The sequence below is a fragment of the Armigeres subalbatus genome, chromosome 2, assembly GCF_024139115.2.
Source record: "Armigeres subalbatus isolate Guangzhou_Male chromosome 2, GZ_Asu_2, whole genome shotgun sequence".
In the NCBI taxonomy this organism is placed as follows: Eukaryota; Metazoa; Arthropoda; class Insecta; order Diptera; family Culicidae; genus Armigeres; species Armigeres subalbatus.
Window position 1 is genome coordinate 25,968,992 of NC_085140.1, and position 17,314 is coordinate 25,986,305.

Genomic DNA, 17,314 nt, shown 5'->3' on the forward strand with positions numbered 1-17,314 from the left:
AAACCGATCTTCATAACAAGTAAATCGTTGAGTTTGTTTTTCATATTGATGGCTAACCTGCTCTTGAAATAGGTAGGTCGACAGAAGGAGCTATGTACGATTGCAAGCTCATAAGAAAGAAAGACTCGATCTCTGATACAAGCTGCATTGGGTGTTCGTAACGCAAACATTCCATTCATAAAAAAACAGATCGCAATGCTGTATACGCAAACCATCGGAATAACAGAATCGTAAAATATAAAGCTGCTTGATCGGGGTTTTAGATCGTCATCGGTAAATCATAAAATTGGGAAAGACGAAACAGCTGGGCAAAGTGAGTTTACTATGTGTTTATGTACAATGATCGTAACAGGCCCACAAGCAGTGAAAGTGATACTTCGCCCTGGAGGAGAGCGGGCCGCGATCGTTGGAACATACTAAAGTACCATAATTTGGTACAAGTGATAGTAGACGACTAGATTTCAACACCCTTCGCTTATTGCATTCAATCAATCGCTGCGATCATAAATCATTTTGTCATTCAAAAGAGTTGTAAAAGCCTAATAAGGTCATTATTGTAAATTCACATTCATCAGCATAAAAAACACTCGAGACAGCCGTTTAAACTATCATCAAAGTTACACAAGTCAAAGATTTTGTCATCATTTCTTCGCAATTGTACTGTTGTTGGTAAACTACGTAAATCTTCAAGAGTATCATGGTTATCATATTCAGTTTTTATTCTTTTCGGAATAAAGACTCAATCGAAAAAAAAAATCGATAGACAGTCTGTAACTTTATGTATTCCGAAACTCCTTATATCCCTATCACGCAGTAGTAATTATAGGAGATCGTAAAAACCGTTTAATTTTTTTAAGCTAACCTCACTTTAGATCATTAATTACCAATATGCAAAAAGTTCAAAGAAATTGGATTTTACTCAATACAGATTTTATTCAATATCTTTTTAAAATCCATACCCGTTGTGTGTTGTTATTCATTACTTCTTTAATGAGATGTAAATTATATTGTGATTATTAGTTTGAATTCTGAGCAGTATTACCTCAAAAAATAAATTTATGGGACAAACATTTTGCAAAATTGGCTCAAACTCGCCTTGAGTAACCATCCACGATGAATTCAAATATCCATAAGCCAAATCTGCAGAAAATAAGCGGATCCATATCTCACGTCTCAATCGGCGTTGATGCTTGCTCTGCTTCTTACGGTTATGGTTTATATTGCGAACAATTATACATATTAATTTTATACATCTCGTTTCGGTCGACTGCGTAATCTATCTATCTTTCCCAGATCCACAGACATAAAATGGTGAATTCATAGACGGCAGTAATTAAACTCCGCTCCGCTTTTAACGACCGATTAAATTCGTCACCACTGACCGTTCTTATAACTATGAGCTGCAAAGCTGTTGCGATGACTTTAACGATGGTAGCGGCAACGACACAGAAGTTTCAATGGTTCAACAACAGAAAAAAAACCCAACGATATGCCAATGAATGTGAGCAACTCAGAGGAAAAAAAACTAATAAACAAGAAAGCGGATATAAGTACATGACTTGGAACAAGTGCGATTAAAGCGTTTAATGTGTAGCAAGCAACATGAGTTTTGATTTTCCTTTCGTTTGCCGCAATCCGTCCGCGCTCGCGCGCCATTCCAGGTTTATTTGTTTGGCTCTTGGATCGAAAGTGGAAAAACAGACCGTGAAGGTCATTGTCAGCGCAATAAGAAAATTGCCACCATTGCATGACTGGAGCCATTGCATCGCTACTAGTGCTATGAAATGAAAAAAAAATCGTTCAAGTGACAATGGCGAAAAACTTTCGCTTTATTTTTGGATTAGATTATATCCGTCAAAAGGACAGTTATTTCATGGTTATTCATGGTTATTTCTGCAACCACCAAGCCTCGTTGGATGAACAATGAACATACATCTCGTGTTGTAAACATCACTTTTCTGAAATAATAAAAAATGCAAAAAATCAGTGCCAAAATGGAACATGCTCGTTTATGCCAAAAACAAAATAGAGTTGTTTCGGAAAAAAACAATTTGAGCATGAGCATTATGACCGCACAATTCGTAGTTGCTACTCCGTGATTGACTGGAACTTGCGAAATTTTACAGAGAACACAATAAATGGGGCTTGAGACTAGCTACCCATTCTCAATGTACACGTTTCGGGAGCTCAAATATTTAAAGTCAATAACGGCGCCGGCCACGTCCTTACGGTCATATAGGAATGGAAGGATTGTTAGTCCGACTCTCGTTGCTACTAGAGACCGAGTATACCTCTGCATCTCCACGATTGTCTTGGGATAGGATATAGTTTTAGTTACAAAGGATAATTTATCTGGATTCACTTTGGTAAGCGATGCGATCTATGGGATGGGAAATAACATTAATACGAGTTAAAAGTTAAAACATGCACGCCCGGTGGCATATGAAAACTGAGGAGATTCGCGTTTTGGACGACCGCACGGAAGCGCAGCACTCCCCGAGCAAAGGCAGATAACTGAAATGAAATCAAACTGATAACACGATTAGTTATCCTTATTATCATCTTGATATTTAGTTATCAATAATGTGATTAACTGATAACTGAATAATAACAAAATTTGTTATCAATACAAATTTGGTATTTTCTTATAAATTTCACATCGTTCAGATATCGGGCTAAGCTATTCTTTCAAACATATTGTACCGCGCATAAAAAAATCTACTCATCCGCCTATTTTTCGACGCAATAAAAAATAAGCGCCATATAGTCGCCTAAGAAAAACATACCTGTAGCAAAAAAGCTACTTTGATAATTTTGAAAATTTTACCGCCACGTCGTGGTTTGTAGCGATGAATGCTTTGATAGCACGTGCTCCGGATAAATTTTCCAGATCTGCGGAAGCCTTGAAAAATGATTATGAAAGTTGTCATTTTGTTCCAAGGCACTATACTAACTTCTGCTAAATGTTCCCGACCTATGCTATGAAATTTTCGTCTAAGCAGACGGTGATTTTCCCCGTTACCAACGATTTGTTTATTTCTCTGTCAACAAAGCAATTTGCACGAAAGTTGAAATTTTCTTATTTGTTTTATACAATGCTTATTGACATAACTTTCATTTCAGGTGTCGTTGAATAATGAAACATGTATGTGAGCACCAAGCGTTGTAGTAGTACTTAAAATGGCCCTGCAGCTTCAGGAACATATGATCCAAGGGCATGAGCTCATTCAGGAACTGGAACTGGAAGTGTCGTATAATCAGGAAATTACAACGATGTAGTGTGTTGTGGAGAAAACATTCACTATTGACAATTTAAACCTAGGTTTGAAGGCAAAATATAAACCCGGGCAAGACCATCTGGAGTCGAACCTCCAATAGTCGATGTTGAAAGTACGGTCGACTCATGGGAATATCGAGTTGTGAAATAGAAAATCCTTTGGAAGCTGTTTGAATGGACCATCACAGAGTAGCCCAAAAATTATTTTAACTAGTCGGCAGTGTTTATATGTGCATATGAAAACATGAAACGTTCCACTGTGAAATTCAAGGTTGTGGTTTAGTTTGAATAAAACCTATTACCGAAATCGATTACACAGCATGGCATTGCTAGCAACCTAATGATTGACAATAAGAGAGAGAAACTGACCTAAGCCTATTATTTAATCGGCCACAACTAAAAAAATGTATTCAATGAAAGGATGATGAACCGTATTTATCCTAATTGATTGTCTATTCGCTATTTTGAATTAAATTTTGGTAGTTCGACCAAAATGATAACAATTCTAGTTATCAATATAACTGGATAATTAAGTTTGTTATTAATAAGTTATTCTGCTTTGCACCCAGCTCGTGTCAAGCCTTGGTCATGGCATCATGATTTGATTATAAATAGTCTTCAGTAAATGCAAGATTGTAGAAAGCGTAGCGCTCTTCTCTTCTGCTCCTCAAGAAAGCGCGATTGGGTGAATGCCTAGAGACAACGCCGTACAATCACTCGATTCGAGTTCGATTCCAAGTGAATGCCAACATTTTTTTCAATGCGTAACGAAGTCGGCAAAGATTTAACTATTTTGGTCGATAAAACAGTGATGGTTGATAACTAAATAATAACTAAATCAGTTATTTGAGTAAATAACATGTATAACAAAATGTGTTATCAATTTGGTATCAGTGATAACCTAATTTGTTTTCATGTAGTTATTTCAGGAACAAAATTCTGGTATCATTTTTGTTATGTTGGCTCTTAATTCAGCCAAAATGATAACAAGTTCAGTTATCAATATGTTCGATAACCGGATAATAGAATTTGTTATCAATTAGTTATTCATTTTTGCTCGGGTCTGTACTCACTTGCTCGATGGCTACAGCAAACTATTGAAGAGTGCGCTTTTTTCGACCGCGTGCGACATGCGCATGAGCCACCGAACACAAGATAGATACACCCGGTTCTTTTTTTACACGGGTGTGTTTTAGTTGATTACAACCTTATGCGTTGATGAAACTATGAGTTAACCCCATGAAAAAATTCACAAAAAATCAAAGAAAATTCAGGTGGTATTTAGAAAGCTGTGAAAAATCAGGTTATCCGGGAAATTAAAGAATACCAACCGTGTAAAAAAATATTGGGTGTATTTTTTTTTTATTTCTTTCCCGACGAATAAAACACGCACTGCACTTACTTGTTCGATGGCTGCTCTTATTACCGGCCGCGCAATGCAGAACACAGTAATTCGGCCGCCGCGCGATCGTTCTGCTGTCCGAAACAAGAAAGATCACGCACTGAACTCGTTGTTTCGGAAAAAACAATTTATACATTATCGCCAAATTGCACAGCTCGACAGACCATAGAATGGAAGCTAAATATTGGCAATAAAGAATTTTGAAAAAACAGTCATAGTTACAATGTTATGAAAACTCATATGTGGATATGTACGTTATGTGGAAGATATTGATTTGGAAAATGTATTGGAGGTAACCACTTTCCCTTCGATGGGACTCGAACCCATGACCCTACAGTACGCTAGACTGGTGCTTTAACCAACTAAGCTACGAAGGACCTCCGTCGGCCTTCGCAACCTAGCGGCTACTGAACGAGCTCGAGATTCCCAAATTGGACGCATAGTCAAATCACTCGCAATCCATTTCTCAAGCCATCACTTCCACATGTGTATGTAGCGTGAGTATTTAGAATGTCTGGCGGCTGTACACATTCTTCATCAACAACTGTACTGATCAAGTGAGGTTGTGTAAGCTATTTGCCAGTCGGTCGTCAAGCTCAGACCCGACCGCATTGCGTAGGCAAGAGCACGCAGCTCAAGTTCAGTTCAATCAAAGTTAATTGCCTATTTCCGGGGATTAAACCACCCGACCCATTTCGAGCTCGTTCAGTAGCCGCTAGGTTGCGAAGGCCGACGGAGGTCCTTCGTAGTTTAGTTGGTTAAAGCACCAGTCTAGCGTACTGTAGGGTCATGGGTTCGAATCCCCATCGAAGGGAAAGTGGTTACCTCCAAACATTTTCCCAATCGATATCTTCCACATAACGTACATATTCACATATGAGTTTTCATAACATTGTAAATTAACGTCTAAGTCGGGTTAAATCATAAATTTTGTGATGGTCTGATGGTGATGTTTTGGTGATGATGGTGATATTTTAAATTCTAATTTGCATCCAGTCATCCAGTTCCTTCGGGTAAGACGTTGTCCACCGTCAAAACGAATGTTTTATGCAAGTAAATGTTGCTTCTGGAAGGTTTTAGTGCGAGGATTCTAATATAGAACATATATATTATCATAATCATACTAAAACCTTCCCGGAGCAACATTCACTTGCATAAAACATTCGTTTTGACGTTGTATAACGTCTTACCCGAAGGTACTAGATGTCAATCAGAATCTAAAATCTAAAGGTTATTATTTAATATTATTTATTTATTTATTAATTATTCAGACTAAGGCCGAAGTGGCCTGTGCGGTATATAAGAGTCTTCTCCATTCGGCTCGATCCATGGCTACACGTTGCCAACCACGCAGTCTACGGAGGGTCCGCAAGTCATCTTCCACCTGATCGATCCACCTTGCCCGCTGCGCACCTCGTCTTCTTGTACCCGTCGGATCGTTGTCGAGAACCTTTTTCACCGGGTTACTGTCCGACATTCTGGCTACGTGCCCGCCCCACCGCAGTCGTCCGATTTTCGCGGTGTGAACGATGGATGGTTCTCCCAGCAGCTCATGCAACTCGTGGTTCATTCGCCTCCTCCACGTACCGTCCGCCATCTGCACCCCACCATAGATGGTACGCAGCACTTTCCTTTCAAAAACTCCAAGTGCGCGTTGGTCCTCCACGAGCATCGTCCAGGTCTCGTGTCCGTAGAGGACTACCGGTCTAATAAGCGTTTTGTAGATTGTCAGTTTGGCACGGCGGCGAACTCTATTCGATCGGAGCGGAGTCCAAAGTATGTACGATTTCCAGCCACTATGCGTCTCCGAATTTCTCTGCTGGTATCAGGTTCGGCAGTCACCAGTGAGCCCAAGTACACAAATTCTTCTACCACCTCGATTTCGTCATCACCGATGCAAACTCGCGATGGGTGGCTCACATTGTCTTCTCTTGAACCTCTTCCTATCATGTACTTCGTCTTCGACGTGTTGATGACTAGTCCGATCCGCTTGGCTTCCCTCTTCAGTCTGATGTAGGCTTCCTCCATCTTCTCAAAGTTACATGCCATAATATCTATGTCGTCGGCGAAGCCAAATAGCTGGACGGACTTATTGAAAATTGTACCACTCGTGTTAATCCCTGCTCTTCGTATTACCCCTTCCAAAGCGATGTTGAATAGCAGACACGAAAGACCATCACCTTGCCGTAACCCTCTGCGTGTTTCGGAGGGACTCGAGAATGCCCCTGAAACTCGAACTACGTACATCACCCGATCCATCGTCGCTTAGATCAACCGTGTCAGTTTATCCGGAAATCCGTGTTCGTGCATTAGTGCATTAGCTGCGATGAATAGATGATGTGTGGGCACGTTGTATTCGCGGCATTTCTGCAGTACTTGGCGAATGGCGAACACCTGGTCCGTGGAGGAGCGTTCGTCCATAAAACCCGCCTGGTACTGCCCCACGAACTCCCTTGCAATTGGTGCTAGTCGACGGCATAAAATTTGGGAGAGTACCCTGTAGGCGGCGTTCAGCAATGTGATTGCGCGGTAGTTGCTACAATCCAGCTTATCACTCTTTTTGTAGATGGGACACACGACACCTTCCATCCACTCCTGCGGCAAAACTTCCTCCTCCCAAATCTTGGTAATGACCCAGTCAGGGGTCTAGCAAGTGCCTGACCACCGTGTTGAAATAGCTCTCCTGGTAGTTGGTCAACCCCAGGGGCTTTGTTGTTCTTCAGCCGGCCAATCTCCTCCTGGATTTCCTGGATATCCGGAGCCGGTAGAATTATGTCCTGCGCGCGTTCCCCCGGGTCCATCACCATACCGCCATCTTCGTCTGCCACATCATCATTCAGGTGCTCTTCGTAGTTCTGCCGCCACCTTTGGATCACCTCACGCTCGTTCGTAAGAAGGTTCCCGTTTATATCCTTACACATATCAGGCTGTGGCATATGGCCCTTACGTGAACGGTTCAACTTCTCATAGAACTTTCGTGTGTTATTAGCGCGATACAGTTGCTCCGTATCTTCACGGTCTCGATCTTCCTGCTGACGCTTTTTCCTCCGGAAAATCGAGTTTTGTCTGTTCCGCGCCTGTTTATATCGTGCCTCGTTTGCCCTCGTGCGGTGTTGCAGCAATCTCGCCCATGCTGCATTCTTCTCTTCTACTAACTGCTCACATTCGCCGTAATACCAGTCGTTTCTTTGATCCGAGGGCACCGTGCCAAGTGCAGCGGTTGCGGTGTCTCCAATGGCGGATCGAATATCTCTCCAGCCATCTTCAAGAGATGCTGCGCCTAGCTGCTCTTCCGTTGGAAGTGCCACTTCCAGCTGTTGCGCGTACCTTTGGGCTAGTCTACCATCTTGTACCCGCCCAATGTGAAGCCGCGGCGTCCGACTTCGACGCGTGTTGTACACCGTCGAGAGTTTTGAGCGCATGCATACTGCAACGAGGTAGTGGTCGGATTCAATATTCGCACTGCGGTAAGTGCGGACGTTCGATGATGTCTTAAGGCTCAAGACTCCATCACAATGTTTTGAGAATTAATGACTGTATCGCTTGTCTGTAATAGTGAGGCAATTGGTACGAAAAAGTGCAGCAGCGATAGATAAATTTTGTTTACAACTGGGGTGGGTGGAAATAGGGTGTTAAAAATATGCCAGCTGATGCATAATGTTGCCAGACTTGACGAAATGTTTATTCTATATCACAACACATGTTCACGGTGTATCAAATATATGGGTATTTATCGGTTTAAATTTTTTTATTCACCACTTGGAATTTAACAGCAGCTTACATAACATGTTTAAATATTTATTTCTGGTATATTTGTTCAATCCGACAAACAGCAATGATTTTGATGTAGGACTACGTCTGTGTTTTCTATATTGGGGTACACTTTACGATTGCGAAAATCGGGGACCGTCACGAAAATATGATAGACTTTGAACTTTAATATCTTAGCCGTTTCTCGATGGATTTTCAATTTTTTTGGACCATTCGATCAAGGATGAGTCAACGCTTCTTTGTATTTATATGAAAATACTGATTTTTAAATATTTATTATCGATAATTGATAAAAAGTTTCGAAATAGGTCAACCAACCAATCACGTACATGCATCACTATCACAGACATCAAAAATCAATCACTTGCGGGTTTGGATCTAATCCTCAGTTTGAACAAGATTTTACGCAGAGCAGACGCATCAAAGCGATCGCAGCGGAGCGGATACAGCATCACGGAGGCGCTAATAACATTTTCAAAGGAAATTCATCGCATTGGTGGTAGTGCTCGATGTGTTGCTGCAGATCATTCAACCTCAACGAACCAGAATTTCATATGAAGAAAAGGTTGACCATAAAAATAGCAGTGTGGCGATCCCGCACCGCCAGTGCCGATTCTGAAAATTTATTTTAAATTGTGGTGTCAGTTAGTTGAAAAGGAACATTGGGAAAAGAAAATTGGTTCTTCTCAGGACCAAAATTTTACGAAAAAAAAGAGTTAATTGCGAAAATGGACTGTTTCGGTGGCATCGGGTTTGGCGTGGTAGTTTGGTTGCTGTTAGTGATTCCATCCATTAAAATTCACTACATCATCTCCCTCCGACGCGCTATCAAATTCGCTATTTACGATTGAGTTTTGCACTTTGAAGAAAGTTTATTTCGGATTGTCGGATCCAGAGCTGGCATTTCCTCACACACTGTGCACAATTAGAAGATTTTAATACACACCTCAGAGATTGCCGCTGATCTTCATCGTGTAACAAAGCCAGCACGATGAGTGAGGACGAAGATGAAGAGTGAGAGAATTATTCTGGTGAGAGTTGGGCCAACACAAAGTTTTGCCACTTGGTGCAATATTCTTTAAAATGATATTGTTTTCCATGATTCTCGCAGAAATATTTGGAACACAAACATATTTCGGCGGGATTTCAATGAAGTTTGGCGCTCCATGCTAAAACATTGGCAAATAAGGGTTGCTTGAAGAAGAAGAAGAAGCCAAAATATGATATATGAAAGGAATGGCACGGGAAAGCAAACGGTGAAATTTTAAAAACGCTTCTCAATAATTCTAGAAGCAATTTAGATAAAAGCGGTTAGGGTCGTTCACCTAAGGTGACGTTCAAATAACAAGGGTGAATCAATATTTCGACGGCAAACACACAAAAACCCGTTATTAGAGAAGGAGTATTTTGGGCATAATGAATCAAGAAAAAATAGAGCACTGAAATGAAATAATGGAACTTTATATAAGTTCCATGCTTTCTGTTTTTGATTCGATTTCATCACCTGAGACTACCTGACGGAAATTGTATTTAGAAATTATCAGTAACACATTTTAAAGCGACAGGTGTGACGTAATAATGTTGGTAACACAAAAGCTTCGGAATATTTTGCCCACAGACATCTCAAAAGCAAGCAAAAACAAAAATATCTTATTACGCATAAAAAGTATCAACAGCTACGTTAAACTTAGCAATGTTTACTTTCATTCTGTTCGATTCACCGTTATATCAAAACTCATTGAGGAACACGGTGTGTTTATTTTATCATTTATCCTCAACTCTTCGTGTCTGACAAATGCATTCGCTGCAGAGTAAAAACACAAAGAGGCCTCACTGCGTTGAGGAAGAGAAAAAATGAGCGATAATCGAAACACACTCTCTCCGGTCTTTTTGAGGAGTGCGAAAGACACGCACATTTCGACTACTCTGAGGAGTATGCCAGCCCTGGGTCGGATCAACCTTCTTTTGTATAAAATCAATGAAGACGCCACCTCAGTGGAAACTATCTACAGCAACCACCCATCGGTGAACGTCGCTTGGACAGACAGATGCCGAAAGCTAATGTTTTGCAATATGAAGAAACTTCGTCTCGAGTCAAATTTCTGTTGTCGTTCCTCGCAACAATACGCATCTATGATAAACTACATCTCATAACCAAATTCAGAACCGAGAAAATTTTATAGGATTCTTAGAATTTGTCATTCTTCGAACGGTCCGTTGTCTGCGGAATCTCGATCAAAATAGCTCGCGCGCGCCGAAAAGCAGCTTTCTTATATCTAATGAAATAATTCCATTAGCCCCGCCTCTTCATTAATCTTTATGAGTGCACATTATATTTACACCCATATCAGATCAAAAAGGGGCGGGGCTACCCGGATAAAAAATATGATTAAAATATCATAAATTTTACTGTTACATCACCAATTAAAACATAATAATTACCATTGAATGTAATGAAATTTTAACAACTAAATCACATCAGAGACAATGGTGTTCCACGATAAAGTGAATGGTAAATGGGACTTTTACAATAAAAAAGGGGGGTTGTTATGTATCTTTACAATAAAAAAATCGAAAAATTTTCATACAAAATTCCGAGCAAAATTCAGAGCAAAACAATTGATTTAACGGTTCTTTAATGGGATGATTTCGAAGGCCAAAACAATAGAAAACAATGTGTTTCAAATGTTTTTCTCGCATTTTTTTCTATTGTTTTACAGTAAAAATAAAATGGGATTTTAAATACATTTTACTTCAATCTCGACTTCAATATTACAAGAAAAATACAATTCAATTTAATGTTGTTCAATTTGTTTTAATGGTACTATTTTATATAGTTTTAATTAAGTTTTAAACTTTATTTGTAATCAGTCAATTTAAATTTCGTTTCATTTAATATATTAAAATATATTAATTTTTAAGATAAGTCTACTTCAATTTTGATTAAGTTCAATTTAACTTTAATTTAGTTTCAATTTAATTTTAATACAATTTGATTTTTGTTTCAAAATGATTTCAATTTGATTTTAGTTCGAATTGAAATTAGATTCCATTTAATTTAAATTTGAATTATTAGTGGTATTGTTCAGTGCGTTACTGCTATTCAGACCGGGATGCATAAACGTAGATTTCGGGTAGCCGACGATGCAACCGGCTATACTCACTGAAGACGCTGTAACTGATGCTGCTCGCATTTGTTTTTCTGTGGAAGACGGAAATTATAAAATCATGACAGGTTTTTACAAAAAGTATAAGCCGAGTAGAAAAGAAAAGTTACCTGTTTAATTTTTATTGTATCCCTGTTGGTGATATAGCTCGATGATAGTCGCCGAACGATATTGAATCATCAGTGATGGTGGCAAGCTGCAGTGTTTTATCATTAACTCAATTTCTGAAAAGGAACAAGGATACATGCTAACAAAAATTTTGCGAATTGCTTCGGCGGTGTAAATCAAGGGACCCCTTCCTAAAGGTCTTTCACGTAAATAAATTAATGTTATTTAGATTTCTAATACTTTTTTTGTGCTTAATGATATGTATAAGAAAAAACTTTCCAAACTTATACTTTTCATTAACTTATGAATGTTATTAGCTTTTTGGTATGGGATCATTCATTAGATGACATAATGAAATGTATTGATATTTTCGAATATGTTGTTATTGCTTATAATGTTTTAATTTATAAGTTTTTTTTTCTTTAAGTGTTGAAAGATTTCTCCCACATCAAAGTGGTCCAGTATCATGATAATAACACTATAAATACTCACCACGGTACAGCGGCCAATGATCCGCTGTCGCTTGCTCGCAGAATCAGTATTTAAATAAATAAAAGGAACACTTCGTTTACTTAAGTTTTCGAATTCGTCTTTCCACATATCACAAAAAAATGTACACGCTCATCTAAATCAAGTCATTCTCCAAGTAAAATTATAAGTGAAAGATTTTGTTCCTTTGAATTTTTTAAATTTAAATTGATCAGAACATGAATATTTTAAGACCTGCAATTAAAATATATATTTGAAAATCGGTAGAACGTTTTTTCATGTAATAATGAAAGTTATTGTTATTTTATTGTTTTCAATTGTTATTTCATCAACATAATGGATCGATGAAAAATTCTAAAATTTTATTTTCATTTTCTTTAAAACGGATTATCTGATCACCGAAATGGAATACCTTTATAGTTTGTTTAATTTTTGGATGAGCAATATAAAACATAAGCGAACAACTAAAATATTATAGAATGTATCGGTCACATTTAAATGTATTGTACTTTTAAAGTAAGTACAATACAAGATTTTTACAAACGTTGAAAATCTACAATAAAAGTACAATTGATTGTATTATTTACCACATAACCAATTGTATTCCAATGGAACATACCATACAAGGTACTGTAAATTTTTATCCGGGTAACGAGCTTAATTTATTAAATACAAGAAAGCCGGAAAGCGCACGCGCGAGCCATTTTGATCGGGATTCCACAGAGAGCGGTTCGACATTCGATGCAGCGGAGCGGACACAGCAGCACGAAGGCGGTTGGCAGTCGGACAATTTCAACGCAAGGTGATGTCAAGCGTTTGGATGCAGTTAGTTATTGGAAAGACGCATTGGGAAAAGAAAATTGGTTCTTCTCAGGACCAGCATTTTATGGAAAGAAAGAGTTAATTGCGAAAATGGATTGTTTCGGCGGCATCGGGTTTAGTGTGGTAGCTTGGTTGCTGTTAGTGATTCCACCCGTTCAAATTAATTGCATCATCTCCCTCCGCCGCGCTATCAAATTTGCTAGCTACGATTGAGTTTTGCACTTTAAAGAAAGTTCATATCGGATTGTCGGATCAACCTTCTTTTGTATGCATAAAGACCTTTTTGGAGGACACCATCCTGGAGATGGTGGCCGAAATAAAGGAGAAATAAGCAGAATCAGAAGTGGCGTGAAACCAAACGCAAATATATTTATATGTAACGTTTGGTTTTCGTCCGCGATGTAAGCGTTCGTGGCAAAGTAAGGATTGTGATGTCCCCGACTGAAAGCCAGTAGAGTGGTTTCAGCGGCCAATGAGTCATGTTAATTCCACAGTAAGAGACTCAAAGTCCATCCAACTGGGAACAACTATTCGACTTCTTGATTCAGTTGGCCTCCGAGCAGTTTGCTCAATGTTAATAAAACGACACAAATTATTATGGCAAATACTATCATTTTGATGGGGCCCCCTTAGCGGTAAGATGCGCGGCTATAAAGCAAGACCATGCTGAGGGTGGCTGGGTTCGATTCCCGGTGCCGGTCTAGACAATTTTCGGATTGGAAACTGTCTCGACTTCCCTGGGCATAAAAGTATCATCGTGTTAGCCTCATGATATACGAATGCAAAAATGGTAACTTGGCTTAGAAACCACGCTGTTAATAACTGTGGAAGTGCTTAATGAACAGCTGCGAGGCGGCAATGTCTCAGTGGGAGATGTAATGCCAATGAAGAAGAAGAAGAAGACTATCAATTTCGAATAGCTACGTGGTCCTACGTCACCTTTGCGTACAACCCGATTGGGCTGCACCTTTGAGTTTTTTCCAATAAACAAATCTGGCAACGGAGAAGAGATGATTATTTCCTTGTGTATGCACATCTTTGTTTGCGTGTTGGCTGGCGTATACGTTGTATTGTTCGGATTGAATGAAGTTGCATCGCGTAGATTTTGAACTCACCATTTCACTTATTGCGCTAGTGAATTTGAGTCTTCCGCATTTTATTGCATTCACAATATGGTCGTCAAATTTGTCTCTCACTTCGATTTTTGGAAAGCAAGTGAATTAATTGGTAGTCAATATTGAAGAAAAATGTGAAACTCAGTTAGTGAATATGTTTTAGGAGTGATTAAATCAAGAAAACAGTGGGAAAAGATCAAGTGAAAAATCAAGTGCGTGTGTATGTGTTTGCTCCGAACGTTCGGAGTTAGTATGCGTTCGAAAAAATACGAATGCCGGCTCAGGAAAAAAGGCAGTTTTCATCGTTTTTCCTGCAATTCCTCAGTAATTGTTAATTTGGATAAGTGAAAAACTAATATGGAAATGCCATGAATATATTATGATGGAGGTAAGTCGGCAAATAGCGCAAAAATATTGAATTTAGTTCTAAACTTTATTAGTATTAGTGCGTATTCGAATAAAATCATCGTCATTATTGGATTGATTACGGTTTATAGAGCCTTAAATGTCATGATATTTTGGCGAAGTAGAGCGCTTGGTGTAGATTGAAATAAGAAATTTTTTTAAAGGAATCAATGTTCATGTTGAAATACATCTCGCATTCATATTTTAGCACAAGTTCTCGAAAAATGATGAAAAATAATTACGTCTATTTGGGAAAAACCAATTCGGACTAGCTGTTTACAAAACAGAATTGTCAGTGGGTTACCCAATTTCAACCGAACAATGGGAAACTCAAAGATGTTGGCTCTTGTCAAACGTAGTGGGTAGGATTTTGGGTGCCAGATACCTGACAAAATCTAACCCATTTGTTGGCACTTTTCCTTATCCAATTTGCTTGCGACTGGTTGCATTTAATGGAAAATCCAATTTAGGATCCCCCTAACACACGTGACCGAACAATCGCGACGCGATTCTAACGCTTGTCGAATGCGATTCTGTCGCCGTTGGAGTGGAAGAGTAACTGAAACATTGCCTTCATATTGAAAATTGGCTGGATCGCAATATGGACTAAAAAGCTATGGCTAAATACTATTTTCTATTATACACCAGAAAGTCACCGATACCGTTAGGCGGATTAATCAGGGTTTTCCCTTGGTTTTTCAAAATAATTTCTGACTACACCACTGGAAATACAATAAAACATAAATTTTTCGTCATTTAATTGCAGATTTGTTTTTTTTCTTCTAGTGATTCGATTATCCGGAGTGAAAAAAAAACGATACTCTTCGCGTCTTAAAGGAATGCCTCTGAAACATCGTTCAGGAATTCTTTCGGGACTTCCTCCGAAGATTCCCCCAGCAATCAGAAATATCTTCGTAGTTCACCCAAAACTCCTCCAAGGTTGCTTCTGGAATATATCTGGAAGCTCATTAATAAAAAATCTCCGGGAACTCCTGAGGAAACTTCTCCTAATATTTTCTAGAAGTCCTCCTAAAGTTCCGCTGGAGTTTCGCCAGGGATTCCTTCAGAGATTAGTAGTAGAATACCGTGAGAGACTTTTTTTCGCTATCTGTCATGATATAAAACTGATTCGGGAATCATCGAAGTGATGATTATAGGTGCTGCCTATCCGATTATGTTTCTCCGCACTTGTATACAAGTTTGATAAATTTGTTATCATGGCTTGTTATGATTCGGAACAGTTTTTGCTTTTATTTATCGTTCTTCTATTGAGAGCGATTTCTGCAAACCTTTTCCCTCAGGAATTCCTCTAGAGGTTTGCTTTGAATTATTACCTCCAAAAGTTCTTTCCGGTTTACCTACGATGTTTTCCCCGGGTGTTCCTCTGAAAATTTCCTTGAAAATTCCTTTAGAGACTCACCCAAGAGTCCTCAGTGGGTTTCCCAAGGAATTCCTCCAAAGATTACCCTAGAGATTGCAGTGGAGGTTCCCCCGGGAATTCCTTTGGAAATTACCCAGGAATCGCTTCGGAGATTCACCCAAAAAAATCATGATATTTCTCCAGGAGCTCCTCCGAAATTTCTACAGGAATCTCCTTGGAAATTCACAAACTCTGGAAACTCCTTGAGGAATCCCTCCCATATTTTTCAAGGAATCTCTCCGGTAATCCCCCCTCCCTCCGAAGTTCCTTTGGAGATATCCCTAGGAATTCCTCCGGATATTTACCAGGAGTTTCCCCAGAAACTAAAATGAGGATTCGTCCTGAAGTACCCCAGAAATTTCTCTGAAAAATTTCCCAGGAATTTCTTTGATAATTTGCCGTAGATATATTTTCTCTGGAATGCCCTCTGGTAATATTTGCAAAAAGAGAAACAAATGCAGAAATTCCTCTGGAAAGGTGATCTTTTTACCAGAGGCGCACCTGTCAAGGGCTGAAGATCTCTATATTCTAGAGAATTCTCAGAAAAGTCCCTCAAAAGTTTCTCCAAAGAATCCTCCAAGAATTCCTCCAGATATTTCGGAAGACAAAAGGATAAACAATAACTACCACCAGAGATTCCCCTAAAACTTCCTCTGAAACTTCCCAAGAACGTTCTGTAGGTTAATGTTTCAAAAAATTCTTCCACAACTCGTTTGAAAATTATTCATGAGATACGCTAGTAGTTACCTCGACAATTTCTACAGGAGTTTTCTCTCGAATATTACCAGAAATTTTCGCTGGATTTCCCCGAGGTTTTTTATTTCGGAAGTTCACCAGAAAAAATATCTGAAGTTCCAGGATTTTTTTCGAAATTTTACAGGAATTTCTTTGTAAGATCCTAAAAAAACTCTTCGGAAACTTATACAAGAATTCCCGAATATTCTCGCAAATGTTTCTTCAAAAAATCCTCATGTGTTCCTCCGGAGGTTTCTTCATTAGTTCCTCCAGAAACTCACCCACGAATTCCTCTGGAAATTTCTCCAAGATTTTTCCGAAAGATCATCAGGGAGTTCTGCCGGAAATTCCTCCAGGATGTTCCGTAGATTCCATTGGAAATACTATCAGGAACTCTTCCAGTAATTTCTCCACATATCATTCTGGAGGCTTCCCCCTCTCTAAAAGTCCATATTCCTCTTGGAGATCCTCCGGGAATTTCTCCGGAAATTACCTCAGGAATTGCTCCTGACATTCCCCTAAAAATCTTTCGAAGATTTTCTCAGATATTCCCGAAGAAATCCCCCCAGGAAAACCACCGAAAGTATCCCCAAGACTTCTTTT